Source organism: Mus caroli, chromosome 4, assembly GCF_900094665.2.
Source record: "Mus caroli chromosome 4, CAROLI_EIJ_v1.1, whole genome shotgun sequence".
Lineage (NCBI taxonomy): Eukaryota > Metazoa > Chordata > Mammalia > Rodentia > Muridae > Mus > Mus caroli.
Window position 1 is genome coordinate 19,776,595 of NC_034573.1, and position 26,454 is coordinate 19,803,048.

Below are 26,454 nucleotides of genomic sequence, written 5' to 3' on the forward strand. Positions count from 1 at the left end.
AGAGAAAGAGAAAGAGAAAGAGAAAGAGAAAGAGAAAGAGAAAGAGAAAGAAGACAGAGACAGAAAGAGACAGATAGAGAAGGAGCATCCTCAAGCCTTGAAAGAGTTGCCTGTCAGCTTGTACCTGAAAAGGTTGTCTGTGTGTATTTATTCTGTGCCTTCCAGATATCCCTGCTTCCAGTTGAGAACCCAGATCCTATGTCAAGGCTGGACCCTAGCAATGAAGAAAAGTCCCGTTGGGCCATTAAGGGATTTCCTTTCTGACAGAACTGACTCCTCTGATAAAGACTAGGGCCAGAACACTAAGCTAAAGAAGACAGAATTGTAGTATCTTCCCATGTACATTAAGGTGTATTATGGATCCTGTCATCTGGCACGTTTGGAAAGCACTAGAAAACCAAGGACACATCTTATCTTCTAATATAATCCTTAAAGCTGTCAGCCATAAAACTTCTGCAAATCACGTAGCCTTTATGGGCCAACCTTACTTACTCCTTAAGAATAAAACAACACTTTCCAAATTCTTCTATTGAAGTAACTGAAACAGTACATTCGCAGGCACATTCTAAAGCACAAGGGGCAGTACAAGTACAGATCATCATCACCCAGGCTAGTTCTGTGCTGAATAGAGGCACAGAGTACCACCAATCAGGGCATTTCTTAACTCAAGAATGCTAACAAAAATAACTTCTTCCAACTGGCATTCTTGAAGATCTTATGACATGAGTCTATTTGTAAAGAAGTTTAAAGGTGCTTAATCTCTAAGACGTTCGCCACCCCCAAGTAGTGTTGTTTGGTCCCAATTACATAAATAAGAGCAAAATCACCTCCTGATGGCAGATGCTAGTTCAGAAAATGTCGTTCAGTCTGATCTGGAATGCATGCTTGCTTCCCAGGTAACATGTTCAATTATTCAAGGGTTGGTTAGTATAGCGGCTGTCGGCATGATCAGTAATCACTGTCTCATCTGACTCCAGCTGCTCCCATCTTTGATATAACCAGGAGCAAACAGCCTGGAGGACAGGAACTGACAGGGAAGAAGTACAGCTGGGGGTCAATTGATGCTGGTGGTGTGCAGACTTTCAGTGAGCTGCTTAAGTCAGAAACTAAAAAAATAAGACCACAGTCTGAGAAAGAACTAAAGCCCTTGGAGTTTGGTACAAAATGAATACTTTCTGCATATAATGGCTTTCGAGTCTAGACTTGAAGAAGCAGGCTAAAGAAACCATACCTCAATAACATTCTTTGGGTACATCTATAAGGTAAGATGATAAATATCTGTTGGGGATTGGTTCAAATGCTTTGTCTTAATTTGGCTTCCAAAGTCACATGGGAATCTATATGTCCATATGCTGAGGGTCCCTGTCTCCAATTGGTTTTTGATTGATCAATAAAGAGCCAGCAGCCAATGGCTGGGCAGAGGGACAAAGGCAGGACTTTTAGGATTCCCAGCAAGAAACACAGGGGAGAAAAGAGGGAAGTCTACTATGAGTAGTACAGACCACACCATGACGGGGAAGCAGGGAGATCAGAATTTAAGAGCCTGTGAACATATAAGAGTCAGGGGCAGCAATGATAAAATGTAGATTTAGAAAGTGTTAACTAAGGAAACCAGAGAGAGTGTGTGGTAGCCATGGAGAGGTTTGAAAGTGCCCAGCCATTTGGTGACTAAAAGCAAGATCACCTGACAGCTCAGGGTGGCTTAACAATTCACCACCACAGATACCATTCATGTTCCTACAGACATGACATCTCCCTCCTCTAGAAAACTGGAGTAAGTATTTGCATGTGGCCAGGGAGAAGGGAAAGAAGCACAAAGTATTTGACTGTCAAAAGAAAGAATGTAGACTTCTGAAATGTATTTTTGTGAGGCACAGTAGGGGCTATAAAACCATAGTGGAGCAAGCAAAGGAAGCCAGGCCTTGGGAGACCTGTGCCTTTGTTCCCCACACTGTAACTCACTTCCTGCCTGGATCAGCCAGTCTGTATCTTGGGCTTCTGGGACTTCTGATAAAAAGAAAAGAGGCACACCTAAATATGTTTATGTGGGATCTTTATATCTATGCTCAAGTGAAATTATATTGGTAGCCGATAAGAACAGGAAAAGCAATTGTCAGCTTCTATGTGCATGGGAGATCTCCTAGGCAGATAACAAAAAAGTCTTCCCCTTTGAAGTAAACGTAAAAGCACATTACCCATGTAAATGATACCAAGGGACTCAACCTCTTAAGAGCCAAATCTAGAAGAAAACAAACCAAGCATTTACCAGAAGTCAAGTCCATTCTGATTAAAAATACAATGGGCCATAACAATCATCTACTCCAAAATAAGCAACGAGAACACATGTATGTGTACACACACACATATAACATACGTCTATATGCAAGTATGTAAATACATAGTTACATGAACATGTGTATACATGTATGGATGAGTGTTCATTTACACACAGAACAAACATGGACTGGTTACAAATGTCTTCTCTCACTTCTTTGTTTTGTATTTTAGCCCAAAATCTCTCCTCTAAGTCTCTAGTCCTGACAGAATACTTAATTTTTAACTAAGGTATGTGGGAAAGAGAGAGGTCTAACATGTTGCCTATACAAGGTCATCTCCAGAAAGGATTTATTAATCACTTTAGGCTTTCTTCCCCATTTCCCTTCTTGAAGATCCAATAGGACCTCAATGCATACTCTTACTGCAAAACAGATGCACAGAAAGACAGACCACAGCTGCAGCAAGTGCCCACCACTGACTGACTGAGACAGAATAAAAGATTGAGAATTTTGATGCTAATGTCCTTTCCAGCTCTAAAGTTTAGCATATACAACATTGACTATCAATACACTTTCAAATTAATGAAACACACAAGGGATTACCAGAGATCAAGGCCAGTCCACAAAGGAGGGTATGGGCATGGGCTTTAATACCCTCACCTTACCTGCCCTGAAGTCAGTCTTCTGCTAGCAGCCTTCAGATGAAGATGTACAACTCTCAGCTCCTCCTGCACCATGCCTGGGGGATGCTGCCATGTTCCTGCCTTGATGATAATGGACTGAACTCTGAGCCTGTAAGCCAGCCCCAATTAAATGTTGTCCTTATAAGAGTTGCCTTTGTCATGGTGTCTGCTCACAGAAGTAAAACCCTAACTAAGACAATAGTCCATCACTGAGTGAAGTCAGGACAAGAACTCAAACAGGGCAGGAACCTGGAGGCAGAAGCTGATGGAGAAGCAGCCCTGGAGATGTGCTGCTTACAGGTTTGCTCCTCAATACTTGTTCAGCCTGCTTTCTTATAGCTCAGTGGCCACCAGCCCTAGAATGGCACCACCCACAGTGAGGTGGGCTTTCCCCCGTCCCCGCAAGAATTGCTAATTAAGAAAATGTCCTACAGGCTTGCCCACAGCCTGATCTTTTTGGAGGCACTTTTCTCCATTGAGGTTCCCTTCTCTTCAAATGACTCTACCTTGTGTCAAGTTGACATAAAACTAGCACAAGGTCTTCTCGATGCTTGGGCGGAACAGATCAGCTGATGGTAGATTAGAGGAAAGCAGCAGCTATATGACCAGTGTAAGTGAGCTGTGTCATCAGGGAATTGAGCAAGGGCTCCCAAGACAAAGCCTCTGCTTTTCTCCTTTGGAAGACACTATAAAGAGTGGCTTCCACAGATTACAAAAGTGTGGCTATCATATCTAAGCTTTACCTGAATTGTCTTATGAGAATCACCTTATATCCAACCTTTTGTGATTAATAAAACCAATTGATTAAAATGTATCTGTGTCACTTAAAAGGAATACCTATTTAAAGAATTAATCAATTCTTTTAAAGCTTATTAAATCTTTGAATCCTATTAAAGATTAAATATGGCTAATTCTTAGTGATATCACCAACAGACATTAATAAATATGAGATTTATACTTTTTGTAGCCAGGACTAGCCTCAGATACAAAAACTACCCAAAGCTACTTTGGATTCCTGATCTCCCATCTCCACCTCCTAAGTGCTGTGACCATAAGTGTAAGGCACTAAGCCTGGTTAATAATCTTAATATTTCTTAAGTGAAGTATCAAAATCCGTGTTTCACCACTTCCTAAATATGACTAATTTCCTGATAGTCCTTAAAGTTAATATTTAGTTTTAGCACCAACTGAGATTTTAAAAAATGGAAACACATCCTTTGTCATCTTCTCTCTTTTCTGCCCAAAGCAGTTCTGACTTTTTGGATCCTGCACTTACTATCTAATTTTCTATTGGAATACATGGACCACAAAGGCTGTAGCTTTAAAAGCATTTTCGGAGATATTTTCTGTGTAAAATTCCCACCTTGTATGAAAAGCATTGAGAAAGAATTGAAATTCTGCTTACTAAAATACAAAGGAAGAAATGGCACACAGGAAAGATCAGTGGCTCTTCCAAGTATATCCTAAGGAGTTAATTACCTCAGGCTTCGGGGGGGTAGGGGGTTCTTGCCCTGAAGTACACTCCATTTTGATTGTGCGTCCCACATCACCTATTAACCTTTTTCTTGTTTGTATTTCAACAACCTCCTTGTGCCGACTATGTCTAGATGTCAGCTGCAGATTTCTTACTGGGACGGCTTCATCTCCGCTTGTCTGGGAGTCTACTGTAGACAAGAAGCACCTCTTACTCGACTTTATGAGGCACATTCTTAAAGTCTCCTGAGTGAGGGGATCGTGCTCACAGACTAGGTCTCACTAAAAAGCTCAATGCGCAAATGACAGCTTGTCTTCTTGTTTCCTGCAGTTCAGCTTAATTTCAATTCCACTACTCAGGAAGTCTGCCTTCACTGGGTTGCTTGAGAGGGGTAACAACCTGTTTTTGTAGCTTAGGTGGTATTGCAGTAAAGGAAGCTAAGCTTCAGGTTGCCTCTGACCCCCAAGTCCCCCATGCCTTACCACGCCTGCCAGCGAAAGCAGGTTTTTTCCAGTCTCCAGCTTACGAGGAAGCGGTGGCATCCTCTGGCACTATACACTCCATGAAACACGACGATGCCTTGGCTCAGCATTCAAGTCTCTTTGTTTTCCTCCTCCTTCTCTGGGTACACCTTTACTTGCTCATCGATTTTGCTCACTATTCTCTACCTAAGCTTCTATGGTTCTTTGAGATTCCATTTCCCCGCATCTTCTGTCCCTAGGCCACTTCAATCCCAGTCAAACAGTGTACCATAGATTGGGAGTCTGTGTGCTATAAACCCACACTATCTCTTGTTTGACACCTTCTTGTGAAGTTTTTAAAGACAGCTCAAATTTAGTACTGCTTTAACCACACAGTTGTGGGGATCAGTCCCCTCCTATACAAGCCCCCCTCCTCCCATGCAGATATACAGAATGCCTTGGCTCCTTACAATGGAAGGTCTCAAGATCTCTCTCCTTTAACTCGCTATTCAACCGAGTGCCAAACCCTACAAATTTTCCTTCTAAATAGTCCTGAAACAATTACCTTCTTTCTGTCCTCTCTCCTCATCTCTATAGGCTAAGCAACTACTAGTCTCTCTATACGAACCTGAGTGGTGGCCTCCAGGGTTCTCCCACAGCCAGAAGCTGTGACTAGTGTTTCCTCAGTGACTCTGTATTATGCTTAGGAAACAAGTACTTAATGCCCTCTCTCTTTCTCCTCTTGAATTGTCACATCTTTCAGAGCCTTATCAGACCCTGAGCTCCACTCCCTAACAACAGGCGAATGACCCCGCCCCTGGCTCCTCCCACTCCCACCCCTCACCCCCAACCCCATGCACCTCTGCTTTTCATTTGTCAGAAAACCATGAGCCCATCCTCAGCATCCACTGTCACTGTCATTCACCTTCCTGTGTGAGCTGATCTGATGAATGCTCTTCTCTTTCACCAGCTCTTTTGTCAGCTGGGTAATGACAAAGGCCTGCTTCCCTCACCACTGAACCATCAGCACCTGGCACAGCAGCTGACACTTAGCCAGCAAGTGACTACTCGCCAAATGAGCATTCTTGACAGAAGCGAACGTTTCTGATGAGAAAGGTGGCACTGTAGAAGCACCAATGATGGCAACAGCAGCCCAGAAACGCTTTGCTAATCTTTGTCCTGACAGGAAAACAGGATCACAAAGCCAACAGACCAGGTTTGGACTTTTAAATCATAGGTGTCATTAAGCATTATTTATTATTGGAAACTCTAGAGGGAGGTCAAAAAGCTTGCCTCTGTTCTCATCACCCATAAATGGATAATCACTGTAGAATAATCAAGTCTCTCCCAGGATGAATCATTACCACCCTGGACCCATCCTGCTTTATTTTGGAATAACTGGAATACCAGGTGAAAAAACTTTACTTACCAGGTGACAATGTGTACCAGACACCAAACAATGAAATTTATATATAATATTGTACTTTAACCACATGATCCTGGTACAGAGAAGGAAAAGGGGATTCAGGGGTTCTATGAAATAAGGCACTCTTGGACAATAACCAGTAGTTGGAACAACCAATCTCTGTGTATTACCAGCTGCTTCATAGCCATTCCAGAGAGGCACAGTGCTAGAAAGGATGAAAGCTATACACAGGTCAAGTCTATTTGCTGTATAAGAAGCTGTAGATAACACACTGGATCCTGGTAACAGCTTCATAGCTTGACATGTTTGCTGAGAATTGTTGAACTGAACTATGTACAATGGGGATGCTTTGATGCATAGAAAGCTGTAATGCCATTTTTGAAAGCGTTAAAAGTGTTGAGGAAAAGTAAACAGAAAGTGGAATGGAGGGCAGAGGGATGAGGAGGTGGGAAGATTGCAACTTAAAATAGAAAGTGACATTTGAGCAAAGACCTGAAGGTGAGGCATTGAGCCCAAGGTAGACAGAGGAACAGCTGGTACTGCACAGAGGTTGCTGAGAGAACTCAGCACTGTGCTGCCTGGGTTCTAAAGGAGATGAAGGGGAGAGCAGAGATGCAAGGGACAAAGAATGTAGGTAACACTGTTCTTGGGATAGAGTCTGTTATGGTTTTTAACAATGAAATAACAAAGTTTAACTCAGAAGTCAGAGATTACTTTGGCTGCTATTGAGAAGGCTTGACGGGAGGCAGAGGGGACTCCCCATTTCACAAGTGATGATGTTCACTAAGGGAAAGGAATGCTGATGGTTTCCCATCATGATAAATGGACAGATTCCATGTACATGCTGAGGGAAGTGCCAAGAACTGTTGCTGGGGGGGGTATTAAAATGGAATGGCAAGTTTCTGTGTTATGCCGGGCACCAGGCGGGCCATATGGCTCCAGCAGGGTGTTCTCAACTCTTGGTTCAGAGTTCTGAAACATCTGTACCAGACTCGCTAAGTTCCTTTGGCGGGTCGTTGCCATACCAGCCCCATGCAATGACTGCCCACCCCATGGTCAGCTGCCACAACAGCCAGCAACCCAGAAACCGGGTAGAAACAAAACTCTAGAAACTGATAATGAATCAGTCAGATTTACATATCAATACATTCTCAATTCAAAAGATGACCACGCAATAATTTCTGGCAAATTGATAATGATACAAGCTGCCCACCTAACTTAGACAAGTTACCCCATTTATTCTATCCCTATATGATAACATATCTACCTATGGCTGTTTAAAACCACACGGATTCTGAATCATCCTGTTCGTAGGCCTCTATCTTGCTTCCTCCTCTTCTCCCTCTCCTTCTCCGTCCCCCTCCCCCTCTCCCTCCTTCCCCCATCACTCTCTCTTTCTGCAACTCTCAGCCCTGCCTCACTTTTCCCTGTCTAATCACAGGCCTCCTGCTGCACTAATATTTAAATTAATTGGACAGGGAAAATCCTGCTACAAAGAACTGCTCAAATTATTGGATGCAGGATGAAAATCATAAGAGAAAAACAAGTAAACAAACAAACAAACAAACAAAATGTAAGGATTACTCTAGGCGTGGGGCATAACTCTCTAAAGATAGGGAAGAGCTAGATGAGGTAAATTTGGAATAAAAGACAATATAAAGCAAGTACATGGAATTTTGCTACTAGGCTATATATCAATTAATTTTGGTGTGTTTCTTTTGAATACCACCTTCTTGAGCTGAGCATGGTAATGCATGCCCTTAAGCCCAGTACTCAGGGGGACAGAGAGAGGCAGATCTCTGTGAGCCTCAGGCCAACCTGATCTACATAGCAAGTTCCAGGCCATCTACAGCTAAATAATAAGATCCTTCTTATCTCAAAACAAAAACTCAAGAAAAAAAGACAACAAAAGAAGAGTAGTTTCCTTCTGACACATTCATTAAGTGCTAACAGCAAAATAAATGGCCACACAAAATGTGGAAATGCCCACTTACATCCCCAATCCTTAGGCTTCTTTATCCTCATGGGACTGCTTTGTCCCTTCCTTTCTTGTCACGGCTTATATTTATAATGACATTAGACTTCCTATGTCTGGAAAGGTCTCAGTAGTGCCTCATGAACCCCAAATAAACATGAAAGGACACCAAATAGCATCTTCTCATCCCTCATCAATTTCTTTAAAGATGTGGTGAAGCTGAGAAAGGGCTCGCTGACGGGTGGAAGACCACGAGAGGAATCCACCTAGGAACACAAAAAGCACCAGAGGCAAGGTTAATCTGTGTTGTGATCTGCATTTCAGGAGCAGGACACTATGAAGATAGGGAGGTTAACATGGCCTTCTTTTGTATTAGTTTAAACCGCACCTCCTGCCATTTCATGATATAAAACAGAATCCTTTCTCACCCTTCTAAGTGTTTTCATGTGTTCCATTCTCTCTCATTTATTCATTGCATGTGGCCACTGGGCCCTGTGTGGTCATTATTAATGTGCAAGTTAGAAATACCCATTAGACTCAGCAGCTGTGCCCATGGATATTACGTCCTATAATTTGGCCCAGATGGCCAAAAAGATGATTTGAGCAGAGTGGTTGCTGCTGATCCCCTAATGAGAAAGCAGCCTGGAAATCAGGGATGTAAATGACGTTTCACAGTTTCTCTTCTGTTCTTGCTCATTGCCTTTTATTTCTCCTTCGGCTGTCCTTGCCACAGACAAAAAACTCCAACCTCAGTTCCACACATACCATGTTACCTGATAGTCTAGAACAGAAAGGTGACCTAAGTAAAAACAATTCCAGGTCAGAAATGGTGTTCCTCATGTCAAAATATTTTTCTTCTATTAAAAAGCAAACAAAAAACCAAACAAACAAAAAACAGTAAGTATTAAAATGTTCTGGTAAGACTAGTTAACTTGTTTGTACTTAACACAATGAAAGTCACCTTAACAGATGGAATAGTGTTTCAGTTCCCAGAGACAGACACATGTAACATCCACTTGCCCCTCAGATAGCCATACTTCAAAAGAAAAAAAGAAAAGAAAAAGAAAAATACTTCTAGAAAGTCCCAGTCGCCAATATCTCATCAAGTATACTCTTGATAATTTCTGTGACTCTCTGAAATGCATTTCCTTTCATGGCTGGTCTAATGGCAAAGATTCTTTTTGCTTTTTCTTTGCTGTGTCTCGGTGCTTAACAGTTCTGTACCTCCTAAAAACTGTGATTGTTCAGAACATGTTTGGAGGCTTCGACAAAACAAAAAGCAAACTACAATCTGAAAACTGGAAACTGCTCCCAAGATGCTGCTGTGACTATGCTGTCTCACAACTCTTCACGACCTACCTGTTATTCAATGACTCGTGACGCTGCATCCACTGCAGAGATAACACTCTCCAGCTGGCTTATATAATGCTACATAATCACCATCCATGCAATAAAACCAAAATAGAAACAGAACAAAAGCCATTTGATTTTTATCTCACACAGAAACGTGTGTCTTAAAAACCAATCTAATCACCATCCAGATAACATAATGATATTTACATGAATGCTCTCTGCAGCAATCTGGCTGCTAAGTTGTTCAGACATTTGAGTAGAGAAATAATGACCTGTTTCACAGTGACGATGTCAAGGACACATGACTTCAGACCCAATGGAGCACCTGGTTGGTACTGGCTGCCTGAGTATCCAGAGAGCTATGTGACTAGCTTAGCCTGTGGTGGTGGTATGGTGGTAGTGGTGGTGATGGTGGTAGTGGTCTGAATAACCAGAAAATAAAGATCTGGGTAGCAGGGTTAATCCAGGAGATGTGGGAGTAAGAATAAAGATTGGTACACAATCCCTGCACCAGCTGAAGCCACCCAAAATCTCAGGATGGATGGCTGAGATAATGGTGAATGAAGTCCTGCAGCTAGCCAAGGAGCAACTGATAGCTACTAGGAGAAGGAGAGTCACATTTCTTCGAGGATGCAGTCCCCAGAAGCCACCCGTACTCCAGTATATGGTCCTATATCCAAGCTCATACACGGAGTACAAAGTAGACTCAGTGGATTAAAGCAGAATTAAAGCAGAAACAAAAAAAGCACATGGAGTGGTCAGGGGATGGGAGGGACTGGGGGAAGGGGGGAGGGGAGGAATCAAGGGTAGACTCCTTCAAAACACATCATATGCACGTATGAAATTCTCAAGCAATAGAAAACAGATGTTGACTGTGGCACAAGTTGCCATGCCCAACCGTGGCTCCCAAGTTATACCTCCTTGTAGAACCACTTGAACTGTTTTCAATACATAAACAATTCTATACCAACACAGATTCTAATATAGCATCCATAGAGTATTTATAAATTATATAGAGAGGATCCAGGGACCTTGATTTAATGCAGCTATGACTCACTCTGAAGGTCAGCTTGGTCTTAAACGTCACATTGGATCTCTCTCTAGAACACTGGTAAATTTACTATTCTCCAAAGCAATGACCAGTCAGAAGCTAACAGAGTATTTACTTTGTATTTTATATTAACATAATTATTTATTTTAACATAAAGGGTATATATAAGTTGATCCCTACAAGAAATAATGGGAAAACAGCAAGACTTTTCATTATCCAAACAGAGAGGAAGCAGCAGAGGGTTGTTCCAACTAGGCCCACCCCAGGCTTCCTCAGCTTCCCACACCGCTCCCCCCCCCCCCAAAAAAAAAAACATGGCCTGTAGGGGGTTGTGGACTCTGTCCAGGAACCCAAGCAATCATAGATGGGAAAGCCTTAAGGTAAATGACTCATTAACTGTGGTCCTGCCCTCTGGAAACCTTGGCAGCCCAGCAACAAATGACCTGCAAACTGGCCAGCATTGACAACTTCAGCATAACATGAAGCAGAGTAGGGACCTGGGACCTGATGGCTTATGGAGGATTATGAGGACAGACAAAGGGAATTTGTCATAAAGTAGCAACATGATACTAAGACTCACACACTAGAATTTTAGTAAAAAGCCAAGTTAAATGCTGTACTTTAAAAAGGCTCACGCTGTGTTGTGAGTTTCTCAGATGGCATTTCATCTATTAAGAAACCCCATCTGCAGCTGACAGTAAATACCCTCCAGAAATGCGAAACTGCTCTCACTTAAAGCCAAAGCCAATAAGCCATGCCCAAATAAAACCAGACTGTAGGTAAGTAATGCTTTCATAGATGAGAAGCCCAAAATTACTTAGGCTTTGAAGTTACAAAATAAAGTAAAAATTAAAAATAAAAGAAAGAAGAGAAGAGAAGAGAAGAGAAGAGAAGAGAAGAGAAGAGAAGAGAAGAGAAGAGAAGAGAAGAGAAGAGAAGAGAAGAGAAACAATCGGACATGTCAGTTCAAGGACAGGACACTAGGAAAGACTAGAGAGTAGGCTAGTGTAGCAGGCTAAAGGGTTTGCATCCATATCACAGCCTGCCCTGAGAGCAGCATTTTCATAAAATACCAAACACCATAAATGAGGAAGCAAGTCAAAGAGAAACTCTAGCAAAATTCATCTCTTCAAATCAGATCATTACCTCAATTTTAAACCTTAATTTCCAAAACAATCTTCTCTCTCCTAGAGAAGAGCTGAAAAGAAATGCACCCTTTCCACATTTCCAGTCGGCTGTTTTCTTCTTAGTACCATTTTGTAAGTCTGGTAGTTTGTGTATTTGACAGTAACAGAAGACCCACACTCCTATCTTCTTGGCTCCAACCCTAACCACAATCCTCACCCCACTGTAATTAGCATATCCTACATAATTTTATAAAGCATGATTTTTTCTTGTTTGTTTTGTTTATCAGACATTGTTGCTTACACTTTTAACTCCAGCACTAGTGAGGTAGAGGCAAGCAAATCTCTATGAGTTCTGGGTCAGCCTGGTCTACTTAGTGAGTTTCAGGTCAGCCAGGGCTACAAAAATGAGACCCTGGTCTCAAAAGCAACAACAACAAAATCTATATTTGCAAAGAACCCATAAAGAAGTTTATTTGCCACAGGTTATTTATTTCATTTTTAAAATTTATTTATTTTATGTGTATGAGTGTTTTGTCTACATGGACGCATGTGCATCAGTTGCATGTCCGGTGCCCTCAGAGGCCAGAAGAGGGTATCAGATCCCCTGAAGCTAGGGCTGCAGACAGCTGTGATCTGCTCTGTAGGTGCTGTGAATCAAACCCAGGTCCTCTGCAAGAACAAGTACTTTTACTCTCTCTAGCCCCTTTACTTTTATCTTTGAAACAGAGTCTACATATCATATCCCAGATGGTCTGAAATGCACTACATAGTCAAGGATGACCTGGTACTTTTAATTTCACAGCCTCTGGAGTGCTGGAGTGACAGGCAGACACCACTAACTATTTAGGTAGTGCTGGGGAGTGAGCACAGGGCATCAAGTATGCCAGACAAGCATCCTAACAACTAAACAACATCTCTAGCCCAAAATGATTATTCTTATCATTAACAATTTCTTATAGCTTTCTTATTTTAGGTATATAAACTAATGTTACTTAAAAACTCCCCAAATATGTATAAATGAAGTTGTAACATTTGTAAAACCCTGAAATAAATGAATACATGCACACTAGATACAGGCAGAGCACATCTTTTCCTCTGGGACATGTCTCTTAGTCTAGTCAGTGAAGAAAACAGAGCTTGGCTTGGCCTGTGGGTTCTTAAAGTGTACTGCTAAAGGGAACTTCCTTCGAAGGTTCTTAGCAATCACTACTACAAAAGTCACTACTACAAAAGTGCTGACTGCTAGCAAATCCCACTGCTATCTGGCTTGACCCCAAACCCATAAACTGGGCAGTAATCTTGAAAGAGTCAAGGCACGCTAGCCTCCTTTGTATTCCTAGGTCAATAAGACCCAACAGATGTGTAAAATGCAGAAAAAAAAAAATTACCCCTTCAAGGATGAGGGATTCCTAGCTGAAGGTCTGGGAACAAAAAGAAAGAAGTGATGCCGAGAAAATGTCAGACCTAAACAGAAAGTGTTCTTTAGGGGAAGAGAGTATTCCTGAGACCTGACAGAAAACCTGAGGCCTTCTTTTCTTTGGGCTGGCAAGTTTATGACCTTTTCATAAATTTTACATACTCCATCATGAAAGGAAATCGCTAGTTGTCTAGAACAATGTAAACAATCCGAACCTGAGTCGCAGAAAGGCCAGATCTATCCCTGCCAGGTATTGCTGGGTGATTACAGATGGGGACCATCGAGAGCTCTTGCAGTAGAGTTCCCTAGTGGTACCCACTGAAAAGGAAATTAACCTTCCATCCTTTTTTCTCCCCACCCTGGGGTGCAGGGGGTGGGGGTGGGGGTGAGGGTGGCGCAGGAAGAAGCTCCAGGGGCTGCACAACAGACCAGACATTTCAGCGAGTCACATCATTATGTAGAGTGAGCAATGCCCTTAACACCAGGATATGTTCTTTTCCCTAAGACAGGGAGAGCTCACTCAAGCAGCACCCTGGTGACTGTTTTTCTCTCAAAGATGGCGCTCACGCCTAAGAATGAAGACATTTCTTACAAGGTGTATGAAACTAAGAATCGGAAGGGTAGAGGAAGGGAGGGAATTGATAAGTTGTGGGGTTTTGTTGTGTGGCAGGGACTGTGTTAGATGTTGCACTGAAGGTTTCATAATTTGAGGGCAGCCCTGCCACATGCTTCCAGAGGGTTCTTCAGATTCAGCTGTTAGGAACTGAATCCTTAAAGCACCTTGAGGTGGTACCTTTGGTAGATAATTAGGATAAAATGAGATTATGAGATAAGGAACCTCGTGATCATGTTAGCAGTCATTTTTTTTTTAAATGATACAAGAAGAGATGCTTGCTGTGCCACAGCATGTGATGACCTCTGTCATGACAGGATGCAGCAGGAAAGGCTTCACTGGATTTTGGTACCAGGCCTTTAGACTTCCTACTGCCCAAAATGTTAATTAAAGAAACCATGATTCTTTGTACATTACTACTTTCCTATATTCCATTATAAAAAAAAAAGATTAGGATGAGCTATAATATAGGTGACAGTAATCCCATTATAAATGTAAATCTGAGATGCTGGAGAGATGTCACTTGGTTGTGAATCTCAGAGCCCAAAAGTACCAGATTTAGCATCCAGCCCAGGCTTCAAGACTATGACCTGCTTGTTCCAGTCTTCCTTGCACTTTCAATAGTAAGCCTAAAATAATAAATAATAAGGTTCCCAAGTGATGATTTTAAATGAGGGATCAGAATTTGTCATAAAAAATTGCAGAATGCCTCCTCCACTGCTCTTATTGTCTGTGCCATTAGCATCAAATGTGTTCCCACAGAAGCAATCAGCGGGGATGGAACTGCTTATTCCATCAACATCCTGCACGCCAAGTCGGTTGTTCTGTCGGGGTGGGGAGGAGGGCGGTGGTCCTGCTTCTCATTTACTGGGCCTGGCTCATCTGAGATGGAAAACTGAATGTATCATGCCTCAAATAAATGTGTAGGAGAACATTGAGAATCCATAAGATTTTCTTTCTTCATTTAAAAACGGTCTTACCAGGCTGGGGATTTCAACCTCGCAAAGGAAAAGCTATTTTAGACAGATGTACATTTCCTGATGCTGTCCCATATGTGGAGCTAATATGCTTCCAAGCTGAGTTTGTAAGACTGTTACTTTATTTTACATTTTTTGGAAAAAAAAAAACTTCACCAAAATTTAGAGTGCCATATGTGTAAATCAAGAAATTAAATGCATCAGTGCACTGCAGTGTGCCTATGAAACAGGGCAGGGATGAACTAAGAATAAGATGAAGATGAAGCTTAAGATTAAGAATAAGAATGAGAATAAGAATAGAATAAGAGATGGGGACCTTGCTTCCTCCTGCGCAGCAAATCTTAGGGTAACCACTTTTGCAAGGCAGGTCTGGGAATAAAGGACCCAGTTAGAAATGCCAAGACCAGGAAGAAGATAAGTGAAATTAATTCCATTTGTTAATTCCCAATAAGGAGAAGTAAAATGTTCTGAGGTAAATTCAGAAAACTGCAAATTGGAAGAAATGTTGAACCAAGAGCATGGCAAGAGAAAGCTCAAGCTATCTCCATGGTCACCAAAAAGCCTGGAAACCAGTCCCTGTCCCTTATGCAAGACTCTAGCTTTAAATGCCATTTGCTATTTTACTTCGCCGTCATTGGCAGCTCTCGTAGCCAGTCACTGATGCAGTACTTAATCCACGTGTAACTTCCACAGACTATCACTCATCTTCCCGGTCTCCATTATAAACATGGTAACTCTGCTAAAATCAAAACAGGCATTTGCAGGTCACTAAAGGTTTCCTTCTAGATTTGAACACACAGCTATTCTAATCCTTGCAGAGAACAGGAACAAAGACGCTAACATGAAGCTCACAATTCTCCTTACTTGTCCCACAGATAAGATGTGCCTTTATTCAAAATACACCGACCGTTACAATCTTGATCTGAAGGACTTGGGAGAAGGGCCAGTCACTAAGTGTGTGCTTGCTTTGCACAAGCATGAGGACCTGAATCAAGAACCTGAACAGCCGTGCTTTAAAAGAGACGTAGCAGGACATTCATACAATCTCACAGGGGAGGGGCAACTAATAAAGGATCGCTTAGCTGGCCCTTCTGACCTCGTGAGCTACAAGGTCAGGGACAGATCTAATGTGGTGGGTGAGGAATAACAGACAAAGACTTCTAACCAACACGTATACACATCTCCTCGTTCCCACATCTCCGCAGATGAACACATAAACACGCACACACACACTCTTATCTGCAAAAGTACCGAAATCTGTGACTCTCCCAGAAGAAAGTATTAGACTTCATTATCTAATTTACCAGAATCTCTTATCGCATTTATGAAAAATTATCTGCTTATTTGTTCACTTCCATTAAGTTCATATAAAATACCTGCATATACTTTTTTTCCTCGTTTTTACTTAGTTCATGGGGAATTCTATACCATATGCTGCTCAAACTCATCCTGCCTCCACCAATTCCTTCCAGATTCACCCCTTCTCCACTCACCCAACTTTGTATCCTCTTAAAAAAAAAGAAAGCGATTACGTGCAGTTTGTGCCCTATATACTCTTGGGCAACAATATCATGAATGAAATTAGGGTATCTATCATTCTATTTAAAAAATACAGACTTACCATAATACTTGACAAGAAAAAAAAAGTGCTGGATCTACAGACAACACAAAGAACATGATGTTTGGCTAGTCCCCTGCCGTCAGAGCTTTTACAGAAGTGGGCACTAGACATGGATTGTCCTCCAAGTCTACAATACCTCTCCTGATCTCTTTCAGCAACTTGCCTTCCATCCCAGTTCCCTCTTATGGATCTTGCTCATGTGTTTCTTCCCCTGGCTTTCCCCAATCCCTCATCTACAATGAGCTCAGCACTTCGGCTCTTACTAGGGCTATCCTCTAATTCATATTTCCAACTTGAATAACTGGCAGAGCCTTTCACCTTTTAATGGGTCAAAAGGTCTGCATTTATGTAACCAAACCCAGCCAGCAACTATAGCCTTAATTCCTCTCCTGTAGAAGGACTGATCTAATCCCTACAGTCAGATTTTTTTTCTTGGCAAAAAGTTCCTTCATGTCTATGCTTCAATATGATCCTCTGTGTGAGGGACGGGTTGATGCTGTGGGTCAAGCCTAGGGCTTTAACCATGCTACACATTCTATTACTAGGACAAATTCCCAGCCTGGGATAGTACAGTTCTACGATATATTTAACACATAACTGCCTCAATTTTATAATTATGGATAGTATGTATATTCTATAAGCTCGGTTAGGTAACTAAGGACAAAGGGAACGCAAAGAGCAAAGGAAAGCTAATGGCTTAAGTTTTCCTTTCATTGTTCTAGTTTCATGTTCTTCATCTACAACATGAAAATAAGGCAGCACTTTATGAGGACACTGTACATCCAGCAGGAGACTGATGCAAAGTAGCATGTACACAGAAGGGGGCTCAGAGCAACGCCTCTGGAAGCAACGGGATATGTGTTCTGAGTCCTGGGGAAAGACATGAAATCTCCAGAGGACTCAGGACTTTGGCATCTTGCAGTATCCTGTGATGGGTTAATTACTTAATGTCTTAATAGAAAGTATGCTTTTGAAAACCTACAATGCTCCCTTTTTAAAGCAAGATTCTATTCTATTCTTCTGCAATGAGAACTACAGAGACTGGTTCTCGGACCTCTCACAAATGCAAGGTGTGTGGACGCTTGTCCCTTAGGCCATAGCCTTTGCATACAGCCTATACACGTCTTTGTACATATTAAATACCTCTAGAAAGTTCTAACACCTAGCACAACACACGTAAACAGCTGCTATGCTGTTTACTTAACTAGTGAGGGCTGACGAGGGAAGGAAGTCCCATACGTGAAGTACAGACACCATCACTGTTCTGAATACTTTTCATCTGCAGTTGGTTCCTGGAACTTGTACATACACATGGCCAGTCATATACAGCTGACTTTTTATATACCTCTTAGTCCTGGATCAAGAAAAGAACAGGCCAGGAACTTAAGACATTTCACACCCTAAATGTTTTTGTTTCAACATATACAAAATTCTCACCAATAAGAGTTTTTTGGTTTTTTGACACTACAGTTTCTCTGTGTGGCCTTGAAACTCACTCTATAGACCAGGCTGACCTCGAACTGTCTCTGCTTCCTGATCCATGAACTGCCTGCTAACATGAGCACACTTTATACTCCTCTTCTTCTCTGAGGCATTTTAGGAGAGACATTCAGGAAACCTCAGAAACAACCTTGAACCTATTGACTTAAGAATGGACTTAGAAAGCTGGGTGCTCAGTGGTGCCCACATTTGACTTCGGAAATCAGGAGGCAGAGTCAAGTGGATGAGTTCGAGGACAGCCTGTTCGAGAACCACAGTCCCAGAATAGCCAGAGCTATGCAGAGCATTGATGAAAGTCCTTAAAATGTCTGTCACTTTCATGACAAATGTAGTAATTCGAATCCCAGAACCGGATAGGACCTCAGCCTCAGTACTTAAGGACCATGTACCAGGAGGACACAGATGGCCAAATACATTTTTAATGTGGTCCTCACAAATTTCTCTCTCTCTTTTTTTTAAATTAAAAATACTTTCATATAAAAAACTACAGAGACTTCTGCTTTCCTTGAAAAGATGGTACATTATACACCTGTCCTTGACCTGTCCTTAATCTTAACTGTCAACCCTCCACATCCCCCCACCAAAGAAAAATCAACTTAATGAAAAAAGCTTGGATCTGGAAAAGGTCTCCCCTATCCAGTGCCTCTGACCTACAAGGTTTGAATCTTGAATCCTTAAGCTATGCTCTGAGAGTGGGTGATGGTTTGGCTTCATAGTGACTGTGAGGCTCCAGAAAGGCATTTCTGGGAAGTGATTTCTAGACGGTACTGTCAGCCGTTCTCCATCATTACACACTGTCAGTGCTCTCTGGGACTCACAAACCCCTTTGCCTATTACCTGTCGTTATTTGGCTTCCTCTCCCCCCACCCCTTACCATGTCATTTGACAGAGCTCAAGATCTAAAGAATGTCGTACGACTCCCTTACTTAACAAGAAGTAGGAAACCGGATATGAAAAGAAAGCAAAATGAACTGTTGAATGCAGCTGGATCTTCACTAAGCTATTCTATTTGTAATGAAAGGAATGGAATTAGCACAAAGTATAATGGCTGCATTTCCGAGGTCCTCATGTTCACTCCCTAAACATCTGAGAGGAAAAGAAAGAAAAGAAAAATCAGCCCTAGTCAGTCCAGGTACGAGGGGCTCCTGTGAGGTCAGGAGTATGGTGTCCTTCATGGGCCTCATTTTAGGAAAGGGTTCTTCTGTATTCCAGAAGAAAACAAAATTCTAATGCGAGCGTTGTTCTAGGACAGTATGCCAGGGCAAGCACTTCATGTCTACCTCTATCAACATAGAAACGAAGCTTCAACTTCTAATCAACCAATTAGGCTGGAAGATAGAATTTCACAAACGGGCTGCAGTGGACACAGAAATGTCAGAAACGCTGTATGTCGTGAGTGAATGTCATCTATACTATTACCTTAGAAATCCACAGGCGCTGTTCCCCTTCTGGTCAATTTACAACAGAAGAGCTTCCCTGTGTGGGAGCCACAATAAAAATCATCTGCTCTTACAGTTAATTTAATACTAGTGAAATGCAAACTAGAACTGGAAATAGAAGGAAAGGGCAGCTTCTAAATTAAATTTCTTTTAAGGTCACCAAGATGGTAGTAAATTACCATGTAAGACACAATCCATTGAAAAACTCATCTGACGGGTCCTTTAAAAAAATCGCATACGTATAGTCACTTTCTTAAAGTTCAATGAAACCACTGTCTGAATACAAATTAACGACTGTTGAGTTGCCACAGGTCCTCAATGCACATACTACTTTGTTTTAAGTCAAAATAAAAAGGATCTAAGAAATCACTTCTTTCAATGTATGTCCCAAGGCTGATGTTTAAACACATCTCCTTGGCAACCAGGAAGCATAGTGCATACCGGGTTGGGGGAGGGGGTTGCAACTCTAGGTTGGTAGAATAAGTAACCAGAGTAGTAATTGCTCCCGCTAGACATTGCCAGCAGAGGCTGCATCTTCTGAAACCGCAACTCCAGGTCTCGCCGGTCTGGCTCATCCGCAGCCTCCCACCCTCTCCCATGGGTCTGCTGACACTAATTCCGAACCCGTCACAAGGAGAGAGACTGGCTTACCCGATGGAGGGGAGCAGTCTGCTGGGCTTGATACCCCAGGGGCTCCAGCGGGCACCAGGCTCTCTGCCAGGCAAGACAGCTCTGCTTTCCTCTCGACCCTGGGGAAACTGCAGCAGCTCCGTCTGCCCTGCCCGGGCTGCAGCAGTGATGATCGCGCGCTCTGGCGGGTGTGTGGATGCGAGTCGGTGTGCGCGCTACCCCGCGCGCTCCCGAACTCCAGGGGCTTCGGAGAGGGACCGGGATGTGTGGGCAGGAAGAGAAAGCCAGCCAGCCCCGCAGGTGGCGCGTGCGACCCGGCCCGCTCTACCCTCCCAGCAGCGTGTCTCCAGCCGCCCCTCACAGCCGCTCCGCCCTCCTGCCGATGCGCGCTCCCGCCCCGCCGCGTTCGCCCGTGACACGCGCGCTCCCCGGAAGTCCCCCTCTCCGCGCTCCCGCACCCGAGCCGCGGGTCACGCGCACAGCCTGCTACTCCCGCAGGCCTCTGCTGCTACTATGGACCTGACACTAAATCCAGGCCTCCTAGGACTGGAAGTGTCTAAGCCTGCAGGTGCCACCTTCCCCATGGAGCGAGCTCCCCTGTCCCTGACTTGGCTGACTTATTCAGAAGCACTAGCCCAGAATAGCCTGCTGTGGCCTTCTGAGAATTCTTGTTAATAATGTACCTTTGAGGATAAGTGTGGAGCAACTTTTTAAGAAACCATAGCCTGCATAGGTAGACTGTTGTCCTGAACCAGAGCGAAGAGGGAGTATTTGATTATCACTAAACAGCACTAAAACACTGACACCATTGTTGAATTTCCAGGCTTGGCATAGTTGAGGGGCACTGTCTTTCCTGTAAACACGCTGAGAAACTCCCTTTTATGGAAAATGAATAATTTTAATAAGTAATACTGCACCTCTGAATTGGAAACCTTGGTCGAATGTGAAGTCAAGAGTGGTAGACTTGAAATTGGAGAGAAATACTTAGTAGACATGACTGAATTAAAATACTGCAAGACTTAAAATATATCCAGGAACTCTACAAAACGGAAAGGCTTGTGTTCTTCCATACACTGGAGCTAGCAGAGAGGCCTAGATCCATTTTGATTTCTTAATTATTCTCAAACGAATGGTTCAGCAATCATTTTCCACTTTTAGACCCACAAGAGTTTGAGATGTGTTTGGTCTTCTGAGACCTGCCTGTCTCCGCTCTTTAATACCACGATTTCCATATTGGACTAACGGATGCTGACTTAACACTCCTGGACACCAGAGTATATGCAGAGAAAAGTATTATACCTGACTGCAAAGAAGGTTAGTGCTAGACTCTAGAATATTTCTTAAGCAACTGCTTCTTCATTTTATGCTGGAAGATCAAATGTGAAAGCATTATGAACCTCAAAATATTAACAATGGTGTCAAGACATAAGGCGCTGCATCTTCAGCTTTAGCGTGCTTACTGATGGTGTCAGTTTGGAAGGTCTTGCTTATGAAGCCATTTCCAGGAAAGCTAAAGTTCCTAGTATTTGGGCTCTTACAATCTTTCCTCTGCCTCTGCCCACATGGCCCCTGAGCTGCAGATGCAGGAGCCGTGCTGCGCTATGTCCATTGAAGCTGAGGTCTCTTAATCTGTTAATCTATGCTCAGTTGTGTTTTCCTGTGATGGTCTCCATTTGCTGTAAAAAGATGCTTCTATGTTAAGGGGTGAGAGCTACACTTATTTGTAGGCATAAGGATAGTTTTAAACGTAGTTAAGGAATTATGCTGACTTGACAAAGGGGTGGTAGTAAATTATCTTCTAAGACCTGTGACCTCACTAGCTTGGGTAGGTTTCTGGCACAAACCTGCTTTGCCCCCTGGTGAATGCGCCTTAAGTCCAATATGACAGCTGTTGGTTCCTAACAGCATGTGAGTACCACTTACTGTATGTGTATGTATATCATGCCATGATGATCATTGCGGGTCATAGGCATCACAGATGGGTATTAACTATTAGCTTCCTCCCTCCCTTGGAAGCTAGCATAGTGTTTTCTAACACTATCAAAGCTAGGGCGCAGAAAGGGGGCTCAATGATTAGATTCACTTCAAATCATTCAAGTCCCCTGTGTGGTGCCTTCAGCAACCTCTAAGAGGCATCCAGGGGCAATAGCAGTGGCCTATATTATTTGGAATGAATCATTCTAGCTGGCCCACATAAAAGACACACAATCCAGGTATTTTATTTGCAAGCTGTAAGCCTAGATTGGGCAGGTTTTAGAACTATTTTAACTTATATGCCAGCCATATGTGCTTTGTTACTTGTTTCTCCAGGCCATGTGTTTATGGCTCATCTCCTTTCATGGCAGCCTCCTCCTCCCTTGGTCTCCTTTCTTCTCTCCCTCTTCTTTCTACCTGCAACCCCTAGCTGGGTAACTGAAAACCCAGCTACCTTTATCTACTGCCTAATCATAGGCCTTAGCCTTTTATTGACCAATTAACTAGGGGAGCAAGGTTACATAGCATCATTTGGTACACGAGAATCTCCTTGTCTCAGAAGAGCTCCTTATGAGCAAGGCACAACCAGATCTTAGCATCGGAACAACTCCTACAGAAGCCACTTGGATTACCCTGACCAACCACTTGAAGGGACGGTTCTCATGCCTGATACTAGGGGTTCTCTTAATGTATGGTTCTTATGGAGAGTATTGTCAGCCCAAGAGACATACCCCTAGAGTCTAGGAGAGCTAGACAAAGAGCTATAGGCAACTGATGACCACTGCAAGAAGAATTAAACTCTCCCAGGGATGAGCCCTCTAATTAGTTATACAGTACAAAGTAGTCAGCACAGAAACCATATACACATAAAAAACAAAATTAGACTCAGCGTGTTATATTCATATATTTGAGCATATATATTAGATGTATAACAATAGTAATAATAAAAAGAAGCTATCAATTTCAGAGTGGGGAGCAATGTGGAAGGTTGGAGGGAAGAAAAGCAAAGGAGGAAGTAAGATAATTATAGCTAAAATAAAGTGTATTAAAATAATAATATATTTAAAAAGAAGCATGCACACAATTACCAAAAATTGCATTAAGCATTTGAATGCTGTGCCTTTTAACATCTTTTTTTTAAAAAAATTAAGCACTCCCTTAAAAATCATAAAGTATTCCTCACTATAGGGACTATACTGACCACTTTAAACTAGCTATAGTGACTGGAATATCTGTTTAGAGTAACTAGAAAGTATCATTAAATATAATTAAATAGTGGAAGCAAGAGTAGATCATACATGCACAAGACTTTTGACCCAAAATTTGTCCTGTCTACAAGAAAATGCATGGGAAAAAATAAAGCAGAGACTGAGGAAATGGCCAACCAATAACTAGACCAACTTGAGACCTAGCCCATGGGCACAGACCAATACCCGACACTATTAATGATACTCTGTTATGCTTGCAGACAGGAGCCTAGCATAACTCCCCTGTGAGAGGTTGCACCCAGCAACAGATGCAGAGACTCACAGTCAAACATTGGATGAAGCTCCAGAATCTTATAGAAGAGTTTAAGGATAGTGGCCCAGAGGGGATAGGAACTCCACAGGAACAGTGTCAACTAATCACCAACCAAAGAGCATACCCAGGCTAGACCTATCTCCCCCCCCAAGAAAAGCTCTGTCTTCATGCAGGTACTCCAATAATTGGAGTGGGGGCTGTCCCTAAATCAATTGCCTGCCTGTGGATCCCATTCCCCTAAATAGGCTGCCTTGTCTAACCTTAGTGGGAGAGGATGCACCTAGCCCTGCAGTGACTTGATGTGCCAGGGTGGGCACATACCCTCTCAGAAGAGAGGGGGAAGGGGGAGAGACTGCGGGAACAGATGACAAGGAGAAGAGGGGGCAGCAATCAAAATGTAAAGTGAATGAATGAAGAAAGAGAGGAAGGAAGGAAGGAAGGAAGGAAGGAAGGAAGGAAGGAAGGAAGGAAGGAAGGAAGGAAGGAAATAGAATGGAGTCCTTCTCCTCATGTACCTCCTCCAGAATCACCAATTGTAGAGAGCCACACCTCAGCATCACCATTACAGTTTTTAAGAGTTCTCTTCAGTGGCTTTCTGTCTACATGGTTATTTTTTTTTAATGTGTGTGTGTGGAGGGGGGCGGGTCAGAGTAAGGGTTGTCATAGAAGCCTTTCATGTCCCTCCCTCCCATCTGTGTACCTTCAGTCAAAATATCACAGTACAAGCAGCCTCCTTGCTCTTCACAGTGATCAGGAACACAGATCACAGCCTCCACACAGTTGCTGGCAACAGCTCAGACCATGAACCAGCTGTAGACCACGGGCCAGAACAGATCCTCAGAGGCAGCCTGGACAACAGACATCACTATGGCCTCTGAGTGCAGGCCACTGAGATCAGTATGGCCTCTGGTGGCTCTGCTAAAATGTTTTATGTTTATATTTTCTCTGGCACCTAATGTCATTTATTGTTTTCAAGACAGTTGGGTGCTGTCAACTAGACATACAATGAGGAATTAAAAAGTATTTTCATATGCTTTTAACTAGGTACAAACAAAACATAAGAGGTAGTCTCAGTCATTATGAAGGAAAGTAAGATCTTAAAATAAATTATACCTTGCAGAAGCTTTGCAACTTTATGAGGTCCCATTTATCGATTCTCGATCTTACAACACAAGCCATTGCTGTTCTATTCAGGAAATTTTCCCCTGTACCCATATCTTCGAGGCTTTTCCCTACTTTCTCCTCTAAAAGTTTTGGGGTCTCTGGTTTTATGTGGAGTTCCTTAATCCACTTAGATTTGACCTTAGTACAAGGAGATAGGAATAGATCAATTCACATTCTTCTACATGATAACTGCCAGTTGTGCCAGCACCATTTGTTGAAAATGCTGTCTTTTTTCCACTGGATGGTTTTAGCTCCCTTGTCGAAGATCAAGTGACCATAGGTGTGTGGGTTCATCTCTGGGTCTTCAATTCTGTTCCATTGGTCTACTTGTCTGTCNCTATACCAGTACCATGCAGTTTTTATCACAATTGCTCTGTAGTACAGCTTTAGGTCAGACATGGTGATTCCACCAGAGGTTCTTTTATCCTTGAGAAGAGTTTTTGCTATCCTAGGTTTTTGTTATTCCAGATGAATCTGTCGATTGCCCTTTCTAATTCGTTGAAGAATTGAGTTGGAATTTTGATGGGGATTGCATTGAATCTGTAGATTGCTTTTGGCAAGATAGCCATTTTTACTATATTGATCCTGCCAATCCATGAGCATGGGAGATCTTTCCATCTTCTGAGATCTTCTTTAATTTCTTTCTTCAGAGACTTGAAATTCTTATCATACAGATCTTTCACTTCCTTAGTTAGAGTCACGCCAAGATATTTTATATTTTTTGTGACTATTGAGAGGGTGTTGTTTCCCTAATTTCTTTCTCAGCCTGTTTATCCTTTGTGTACAGAAAGGCCATTGACTTGTTTGAGTTAATTTTATACACAGCTACTTCATTGAAGCTGTTTATCAGGTTTAGGAGTTCTCTGGTGGAATTTTTAGGGTCACTTATATATACTATCATATCATCTGCAAAAAGTGATATTTTGACTTCTTCCTTTCCAATTTGTATCCCCTTGATCTCCTTTTGTTGTCGAATTGCTCTGGCTAGGAATTCAAGTACAATGTTAAATAGGTAGGGAGTAAGTGGGCAGCATTGTCTAGTCCCTGATTTTAGTGGGATTGAATCCAGCTTCTCACCATTTACTTTGATGTTGGCTACTGGTTTGCAAAAAGACCACCAACAGATTGGGAAAGGATCATTACCTATCCTAAATCAGATAGGGGACTAATATCCAATATATATAAGGAACTCAAGAAGGTGGACTCCAGAAAATCAAATAACCCCATTAAAAAATGGGGCTCAGAGCTGAACAAAGAATTCTCACCTGAGTAATACCAAATGGCAGAGAAGCACCTGAAAAAATGTTCAACATCCTTAATCATCAGGGAAATGCAAATCAAAACAACCCTGAGATTCCACCTCACACCAGTCAGAATGGCTAAGATCAAAAATTCAGGTGAGAGCAGATGCTGGGGAGGATGTGGAGAAAGAGGAACACTCCTCCATTGTTGGTGGGATTGCAAGCTTGTACAACCACTCTGGAAATCAGTATGGTGGTTCCTCAGAAAATTGGACATAGTACTACCGGAAGATCCCGCAATACCTCTCCTGGGCATATATCCAGAAGATGTTCCAACTTGTAAGAAGGACACATGCTCCACTATGTTCATAGCAGCCTTATTTATAATAGCCAGAAGCTGGAAAGAACCCAGATGCCCCTCAACAGAGGAATGGATACAGAAAATATGGTACATTTACACAACGAAGTACTACTCAGCTATTAAAAGGAATGAATTTGTGAAATTCCTAGGCAAATGGATGGACCTGGAGG

The 26,454-nt window shown here is 42.4% G+C and overlaps 1 protein-coding gene across 5 annotated transcripts in view; it reads right to left on the reverse strand.

The window, feature by feature from the left end:
• The window catches only part of Klhl32 (kelch like family member 32), a 225,317-nt gene extending 204,934 nt beyond the window's left edge, over positions 1–20,383 (reverse strand). For all 5 annotated transcript variants that reach the window (XR_003836500.1, XR_003836499.1, XM_021160284.2 and 2 more), the window contains exon 1: positions 20,045–20,383. The gene's annotated coding sequence lies outside the window, so the exon portion shown is untranslated. The remainder of the gene's footprint in view (positions 1–20,044) is intronic.
• Between the last annotated feature and the right edge of the window lie 6,071 nt (positions 20,384–26,454).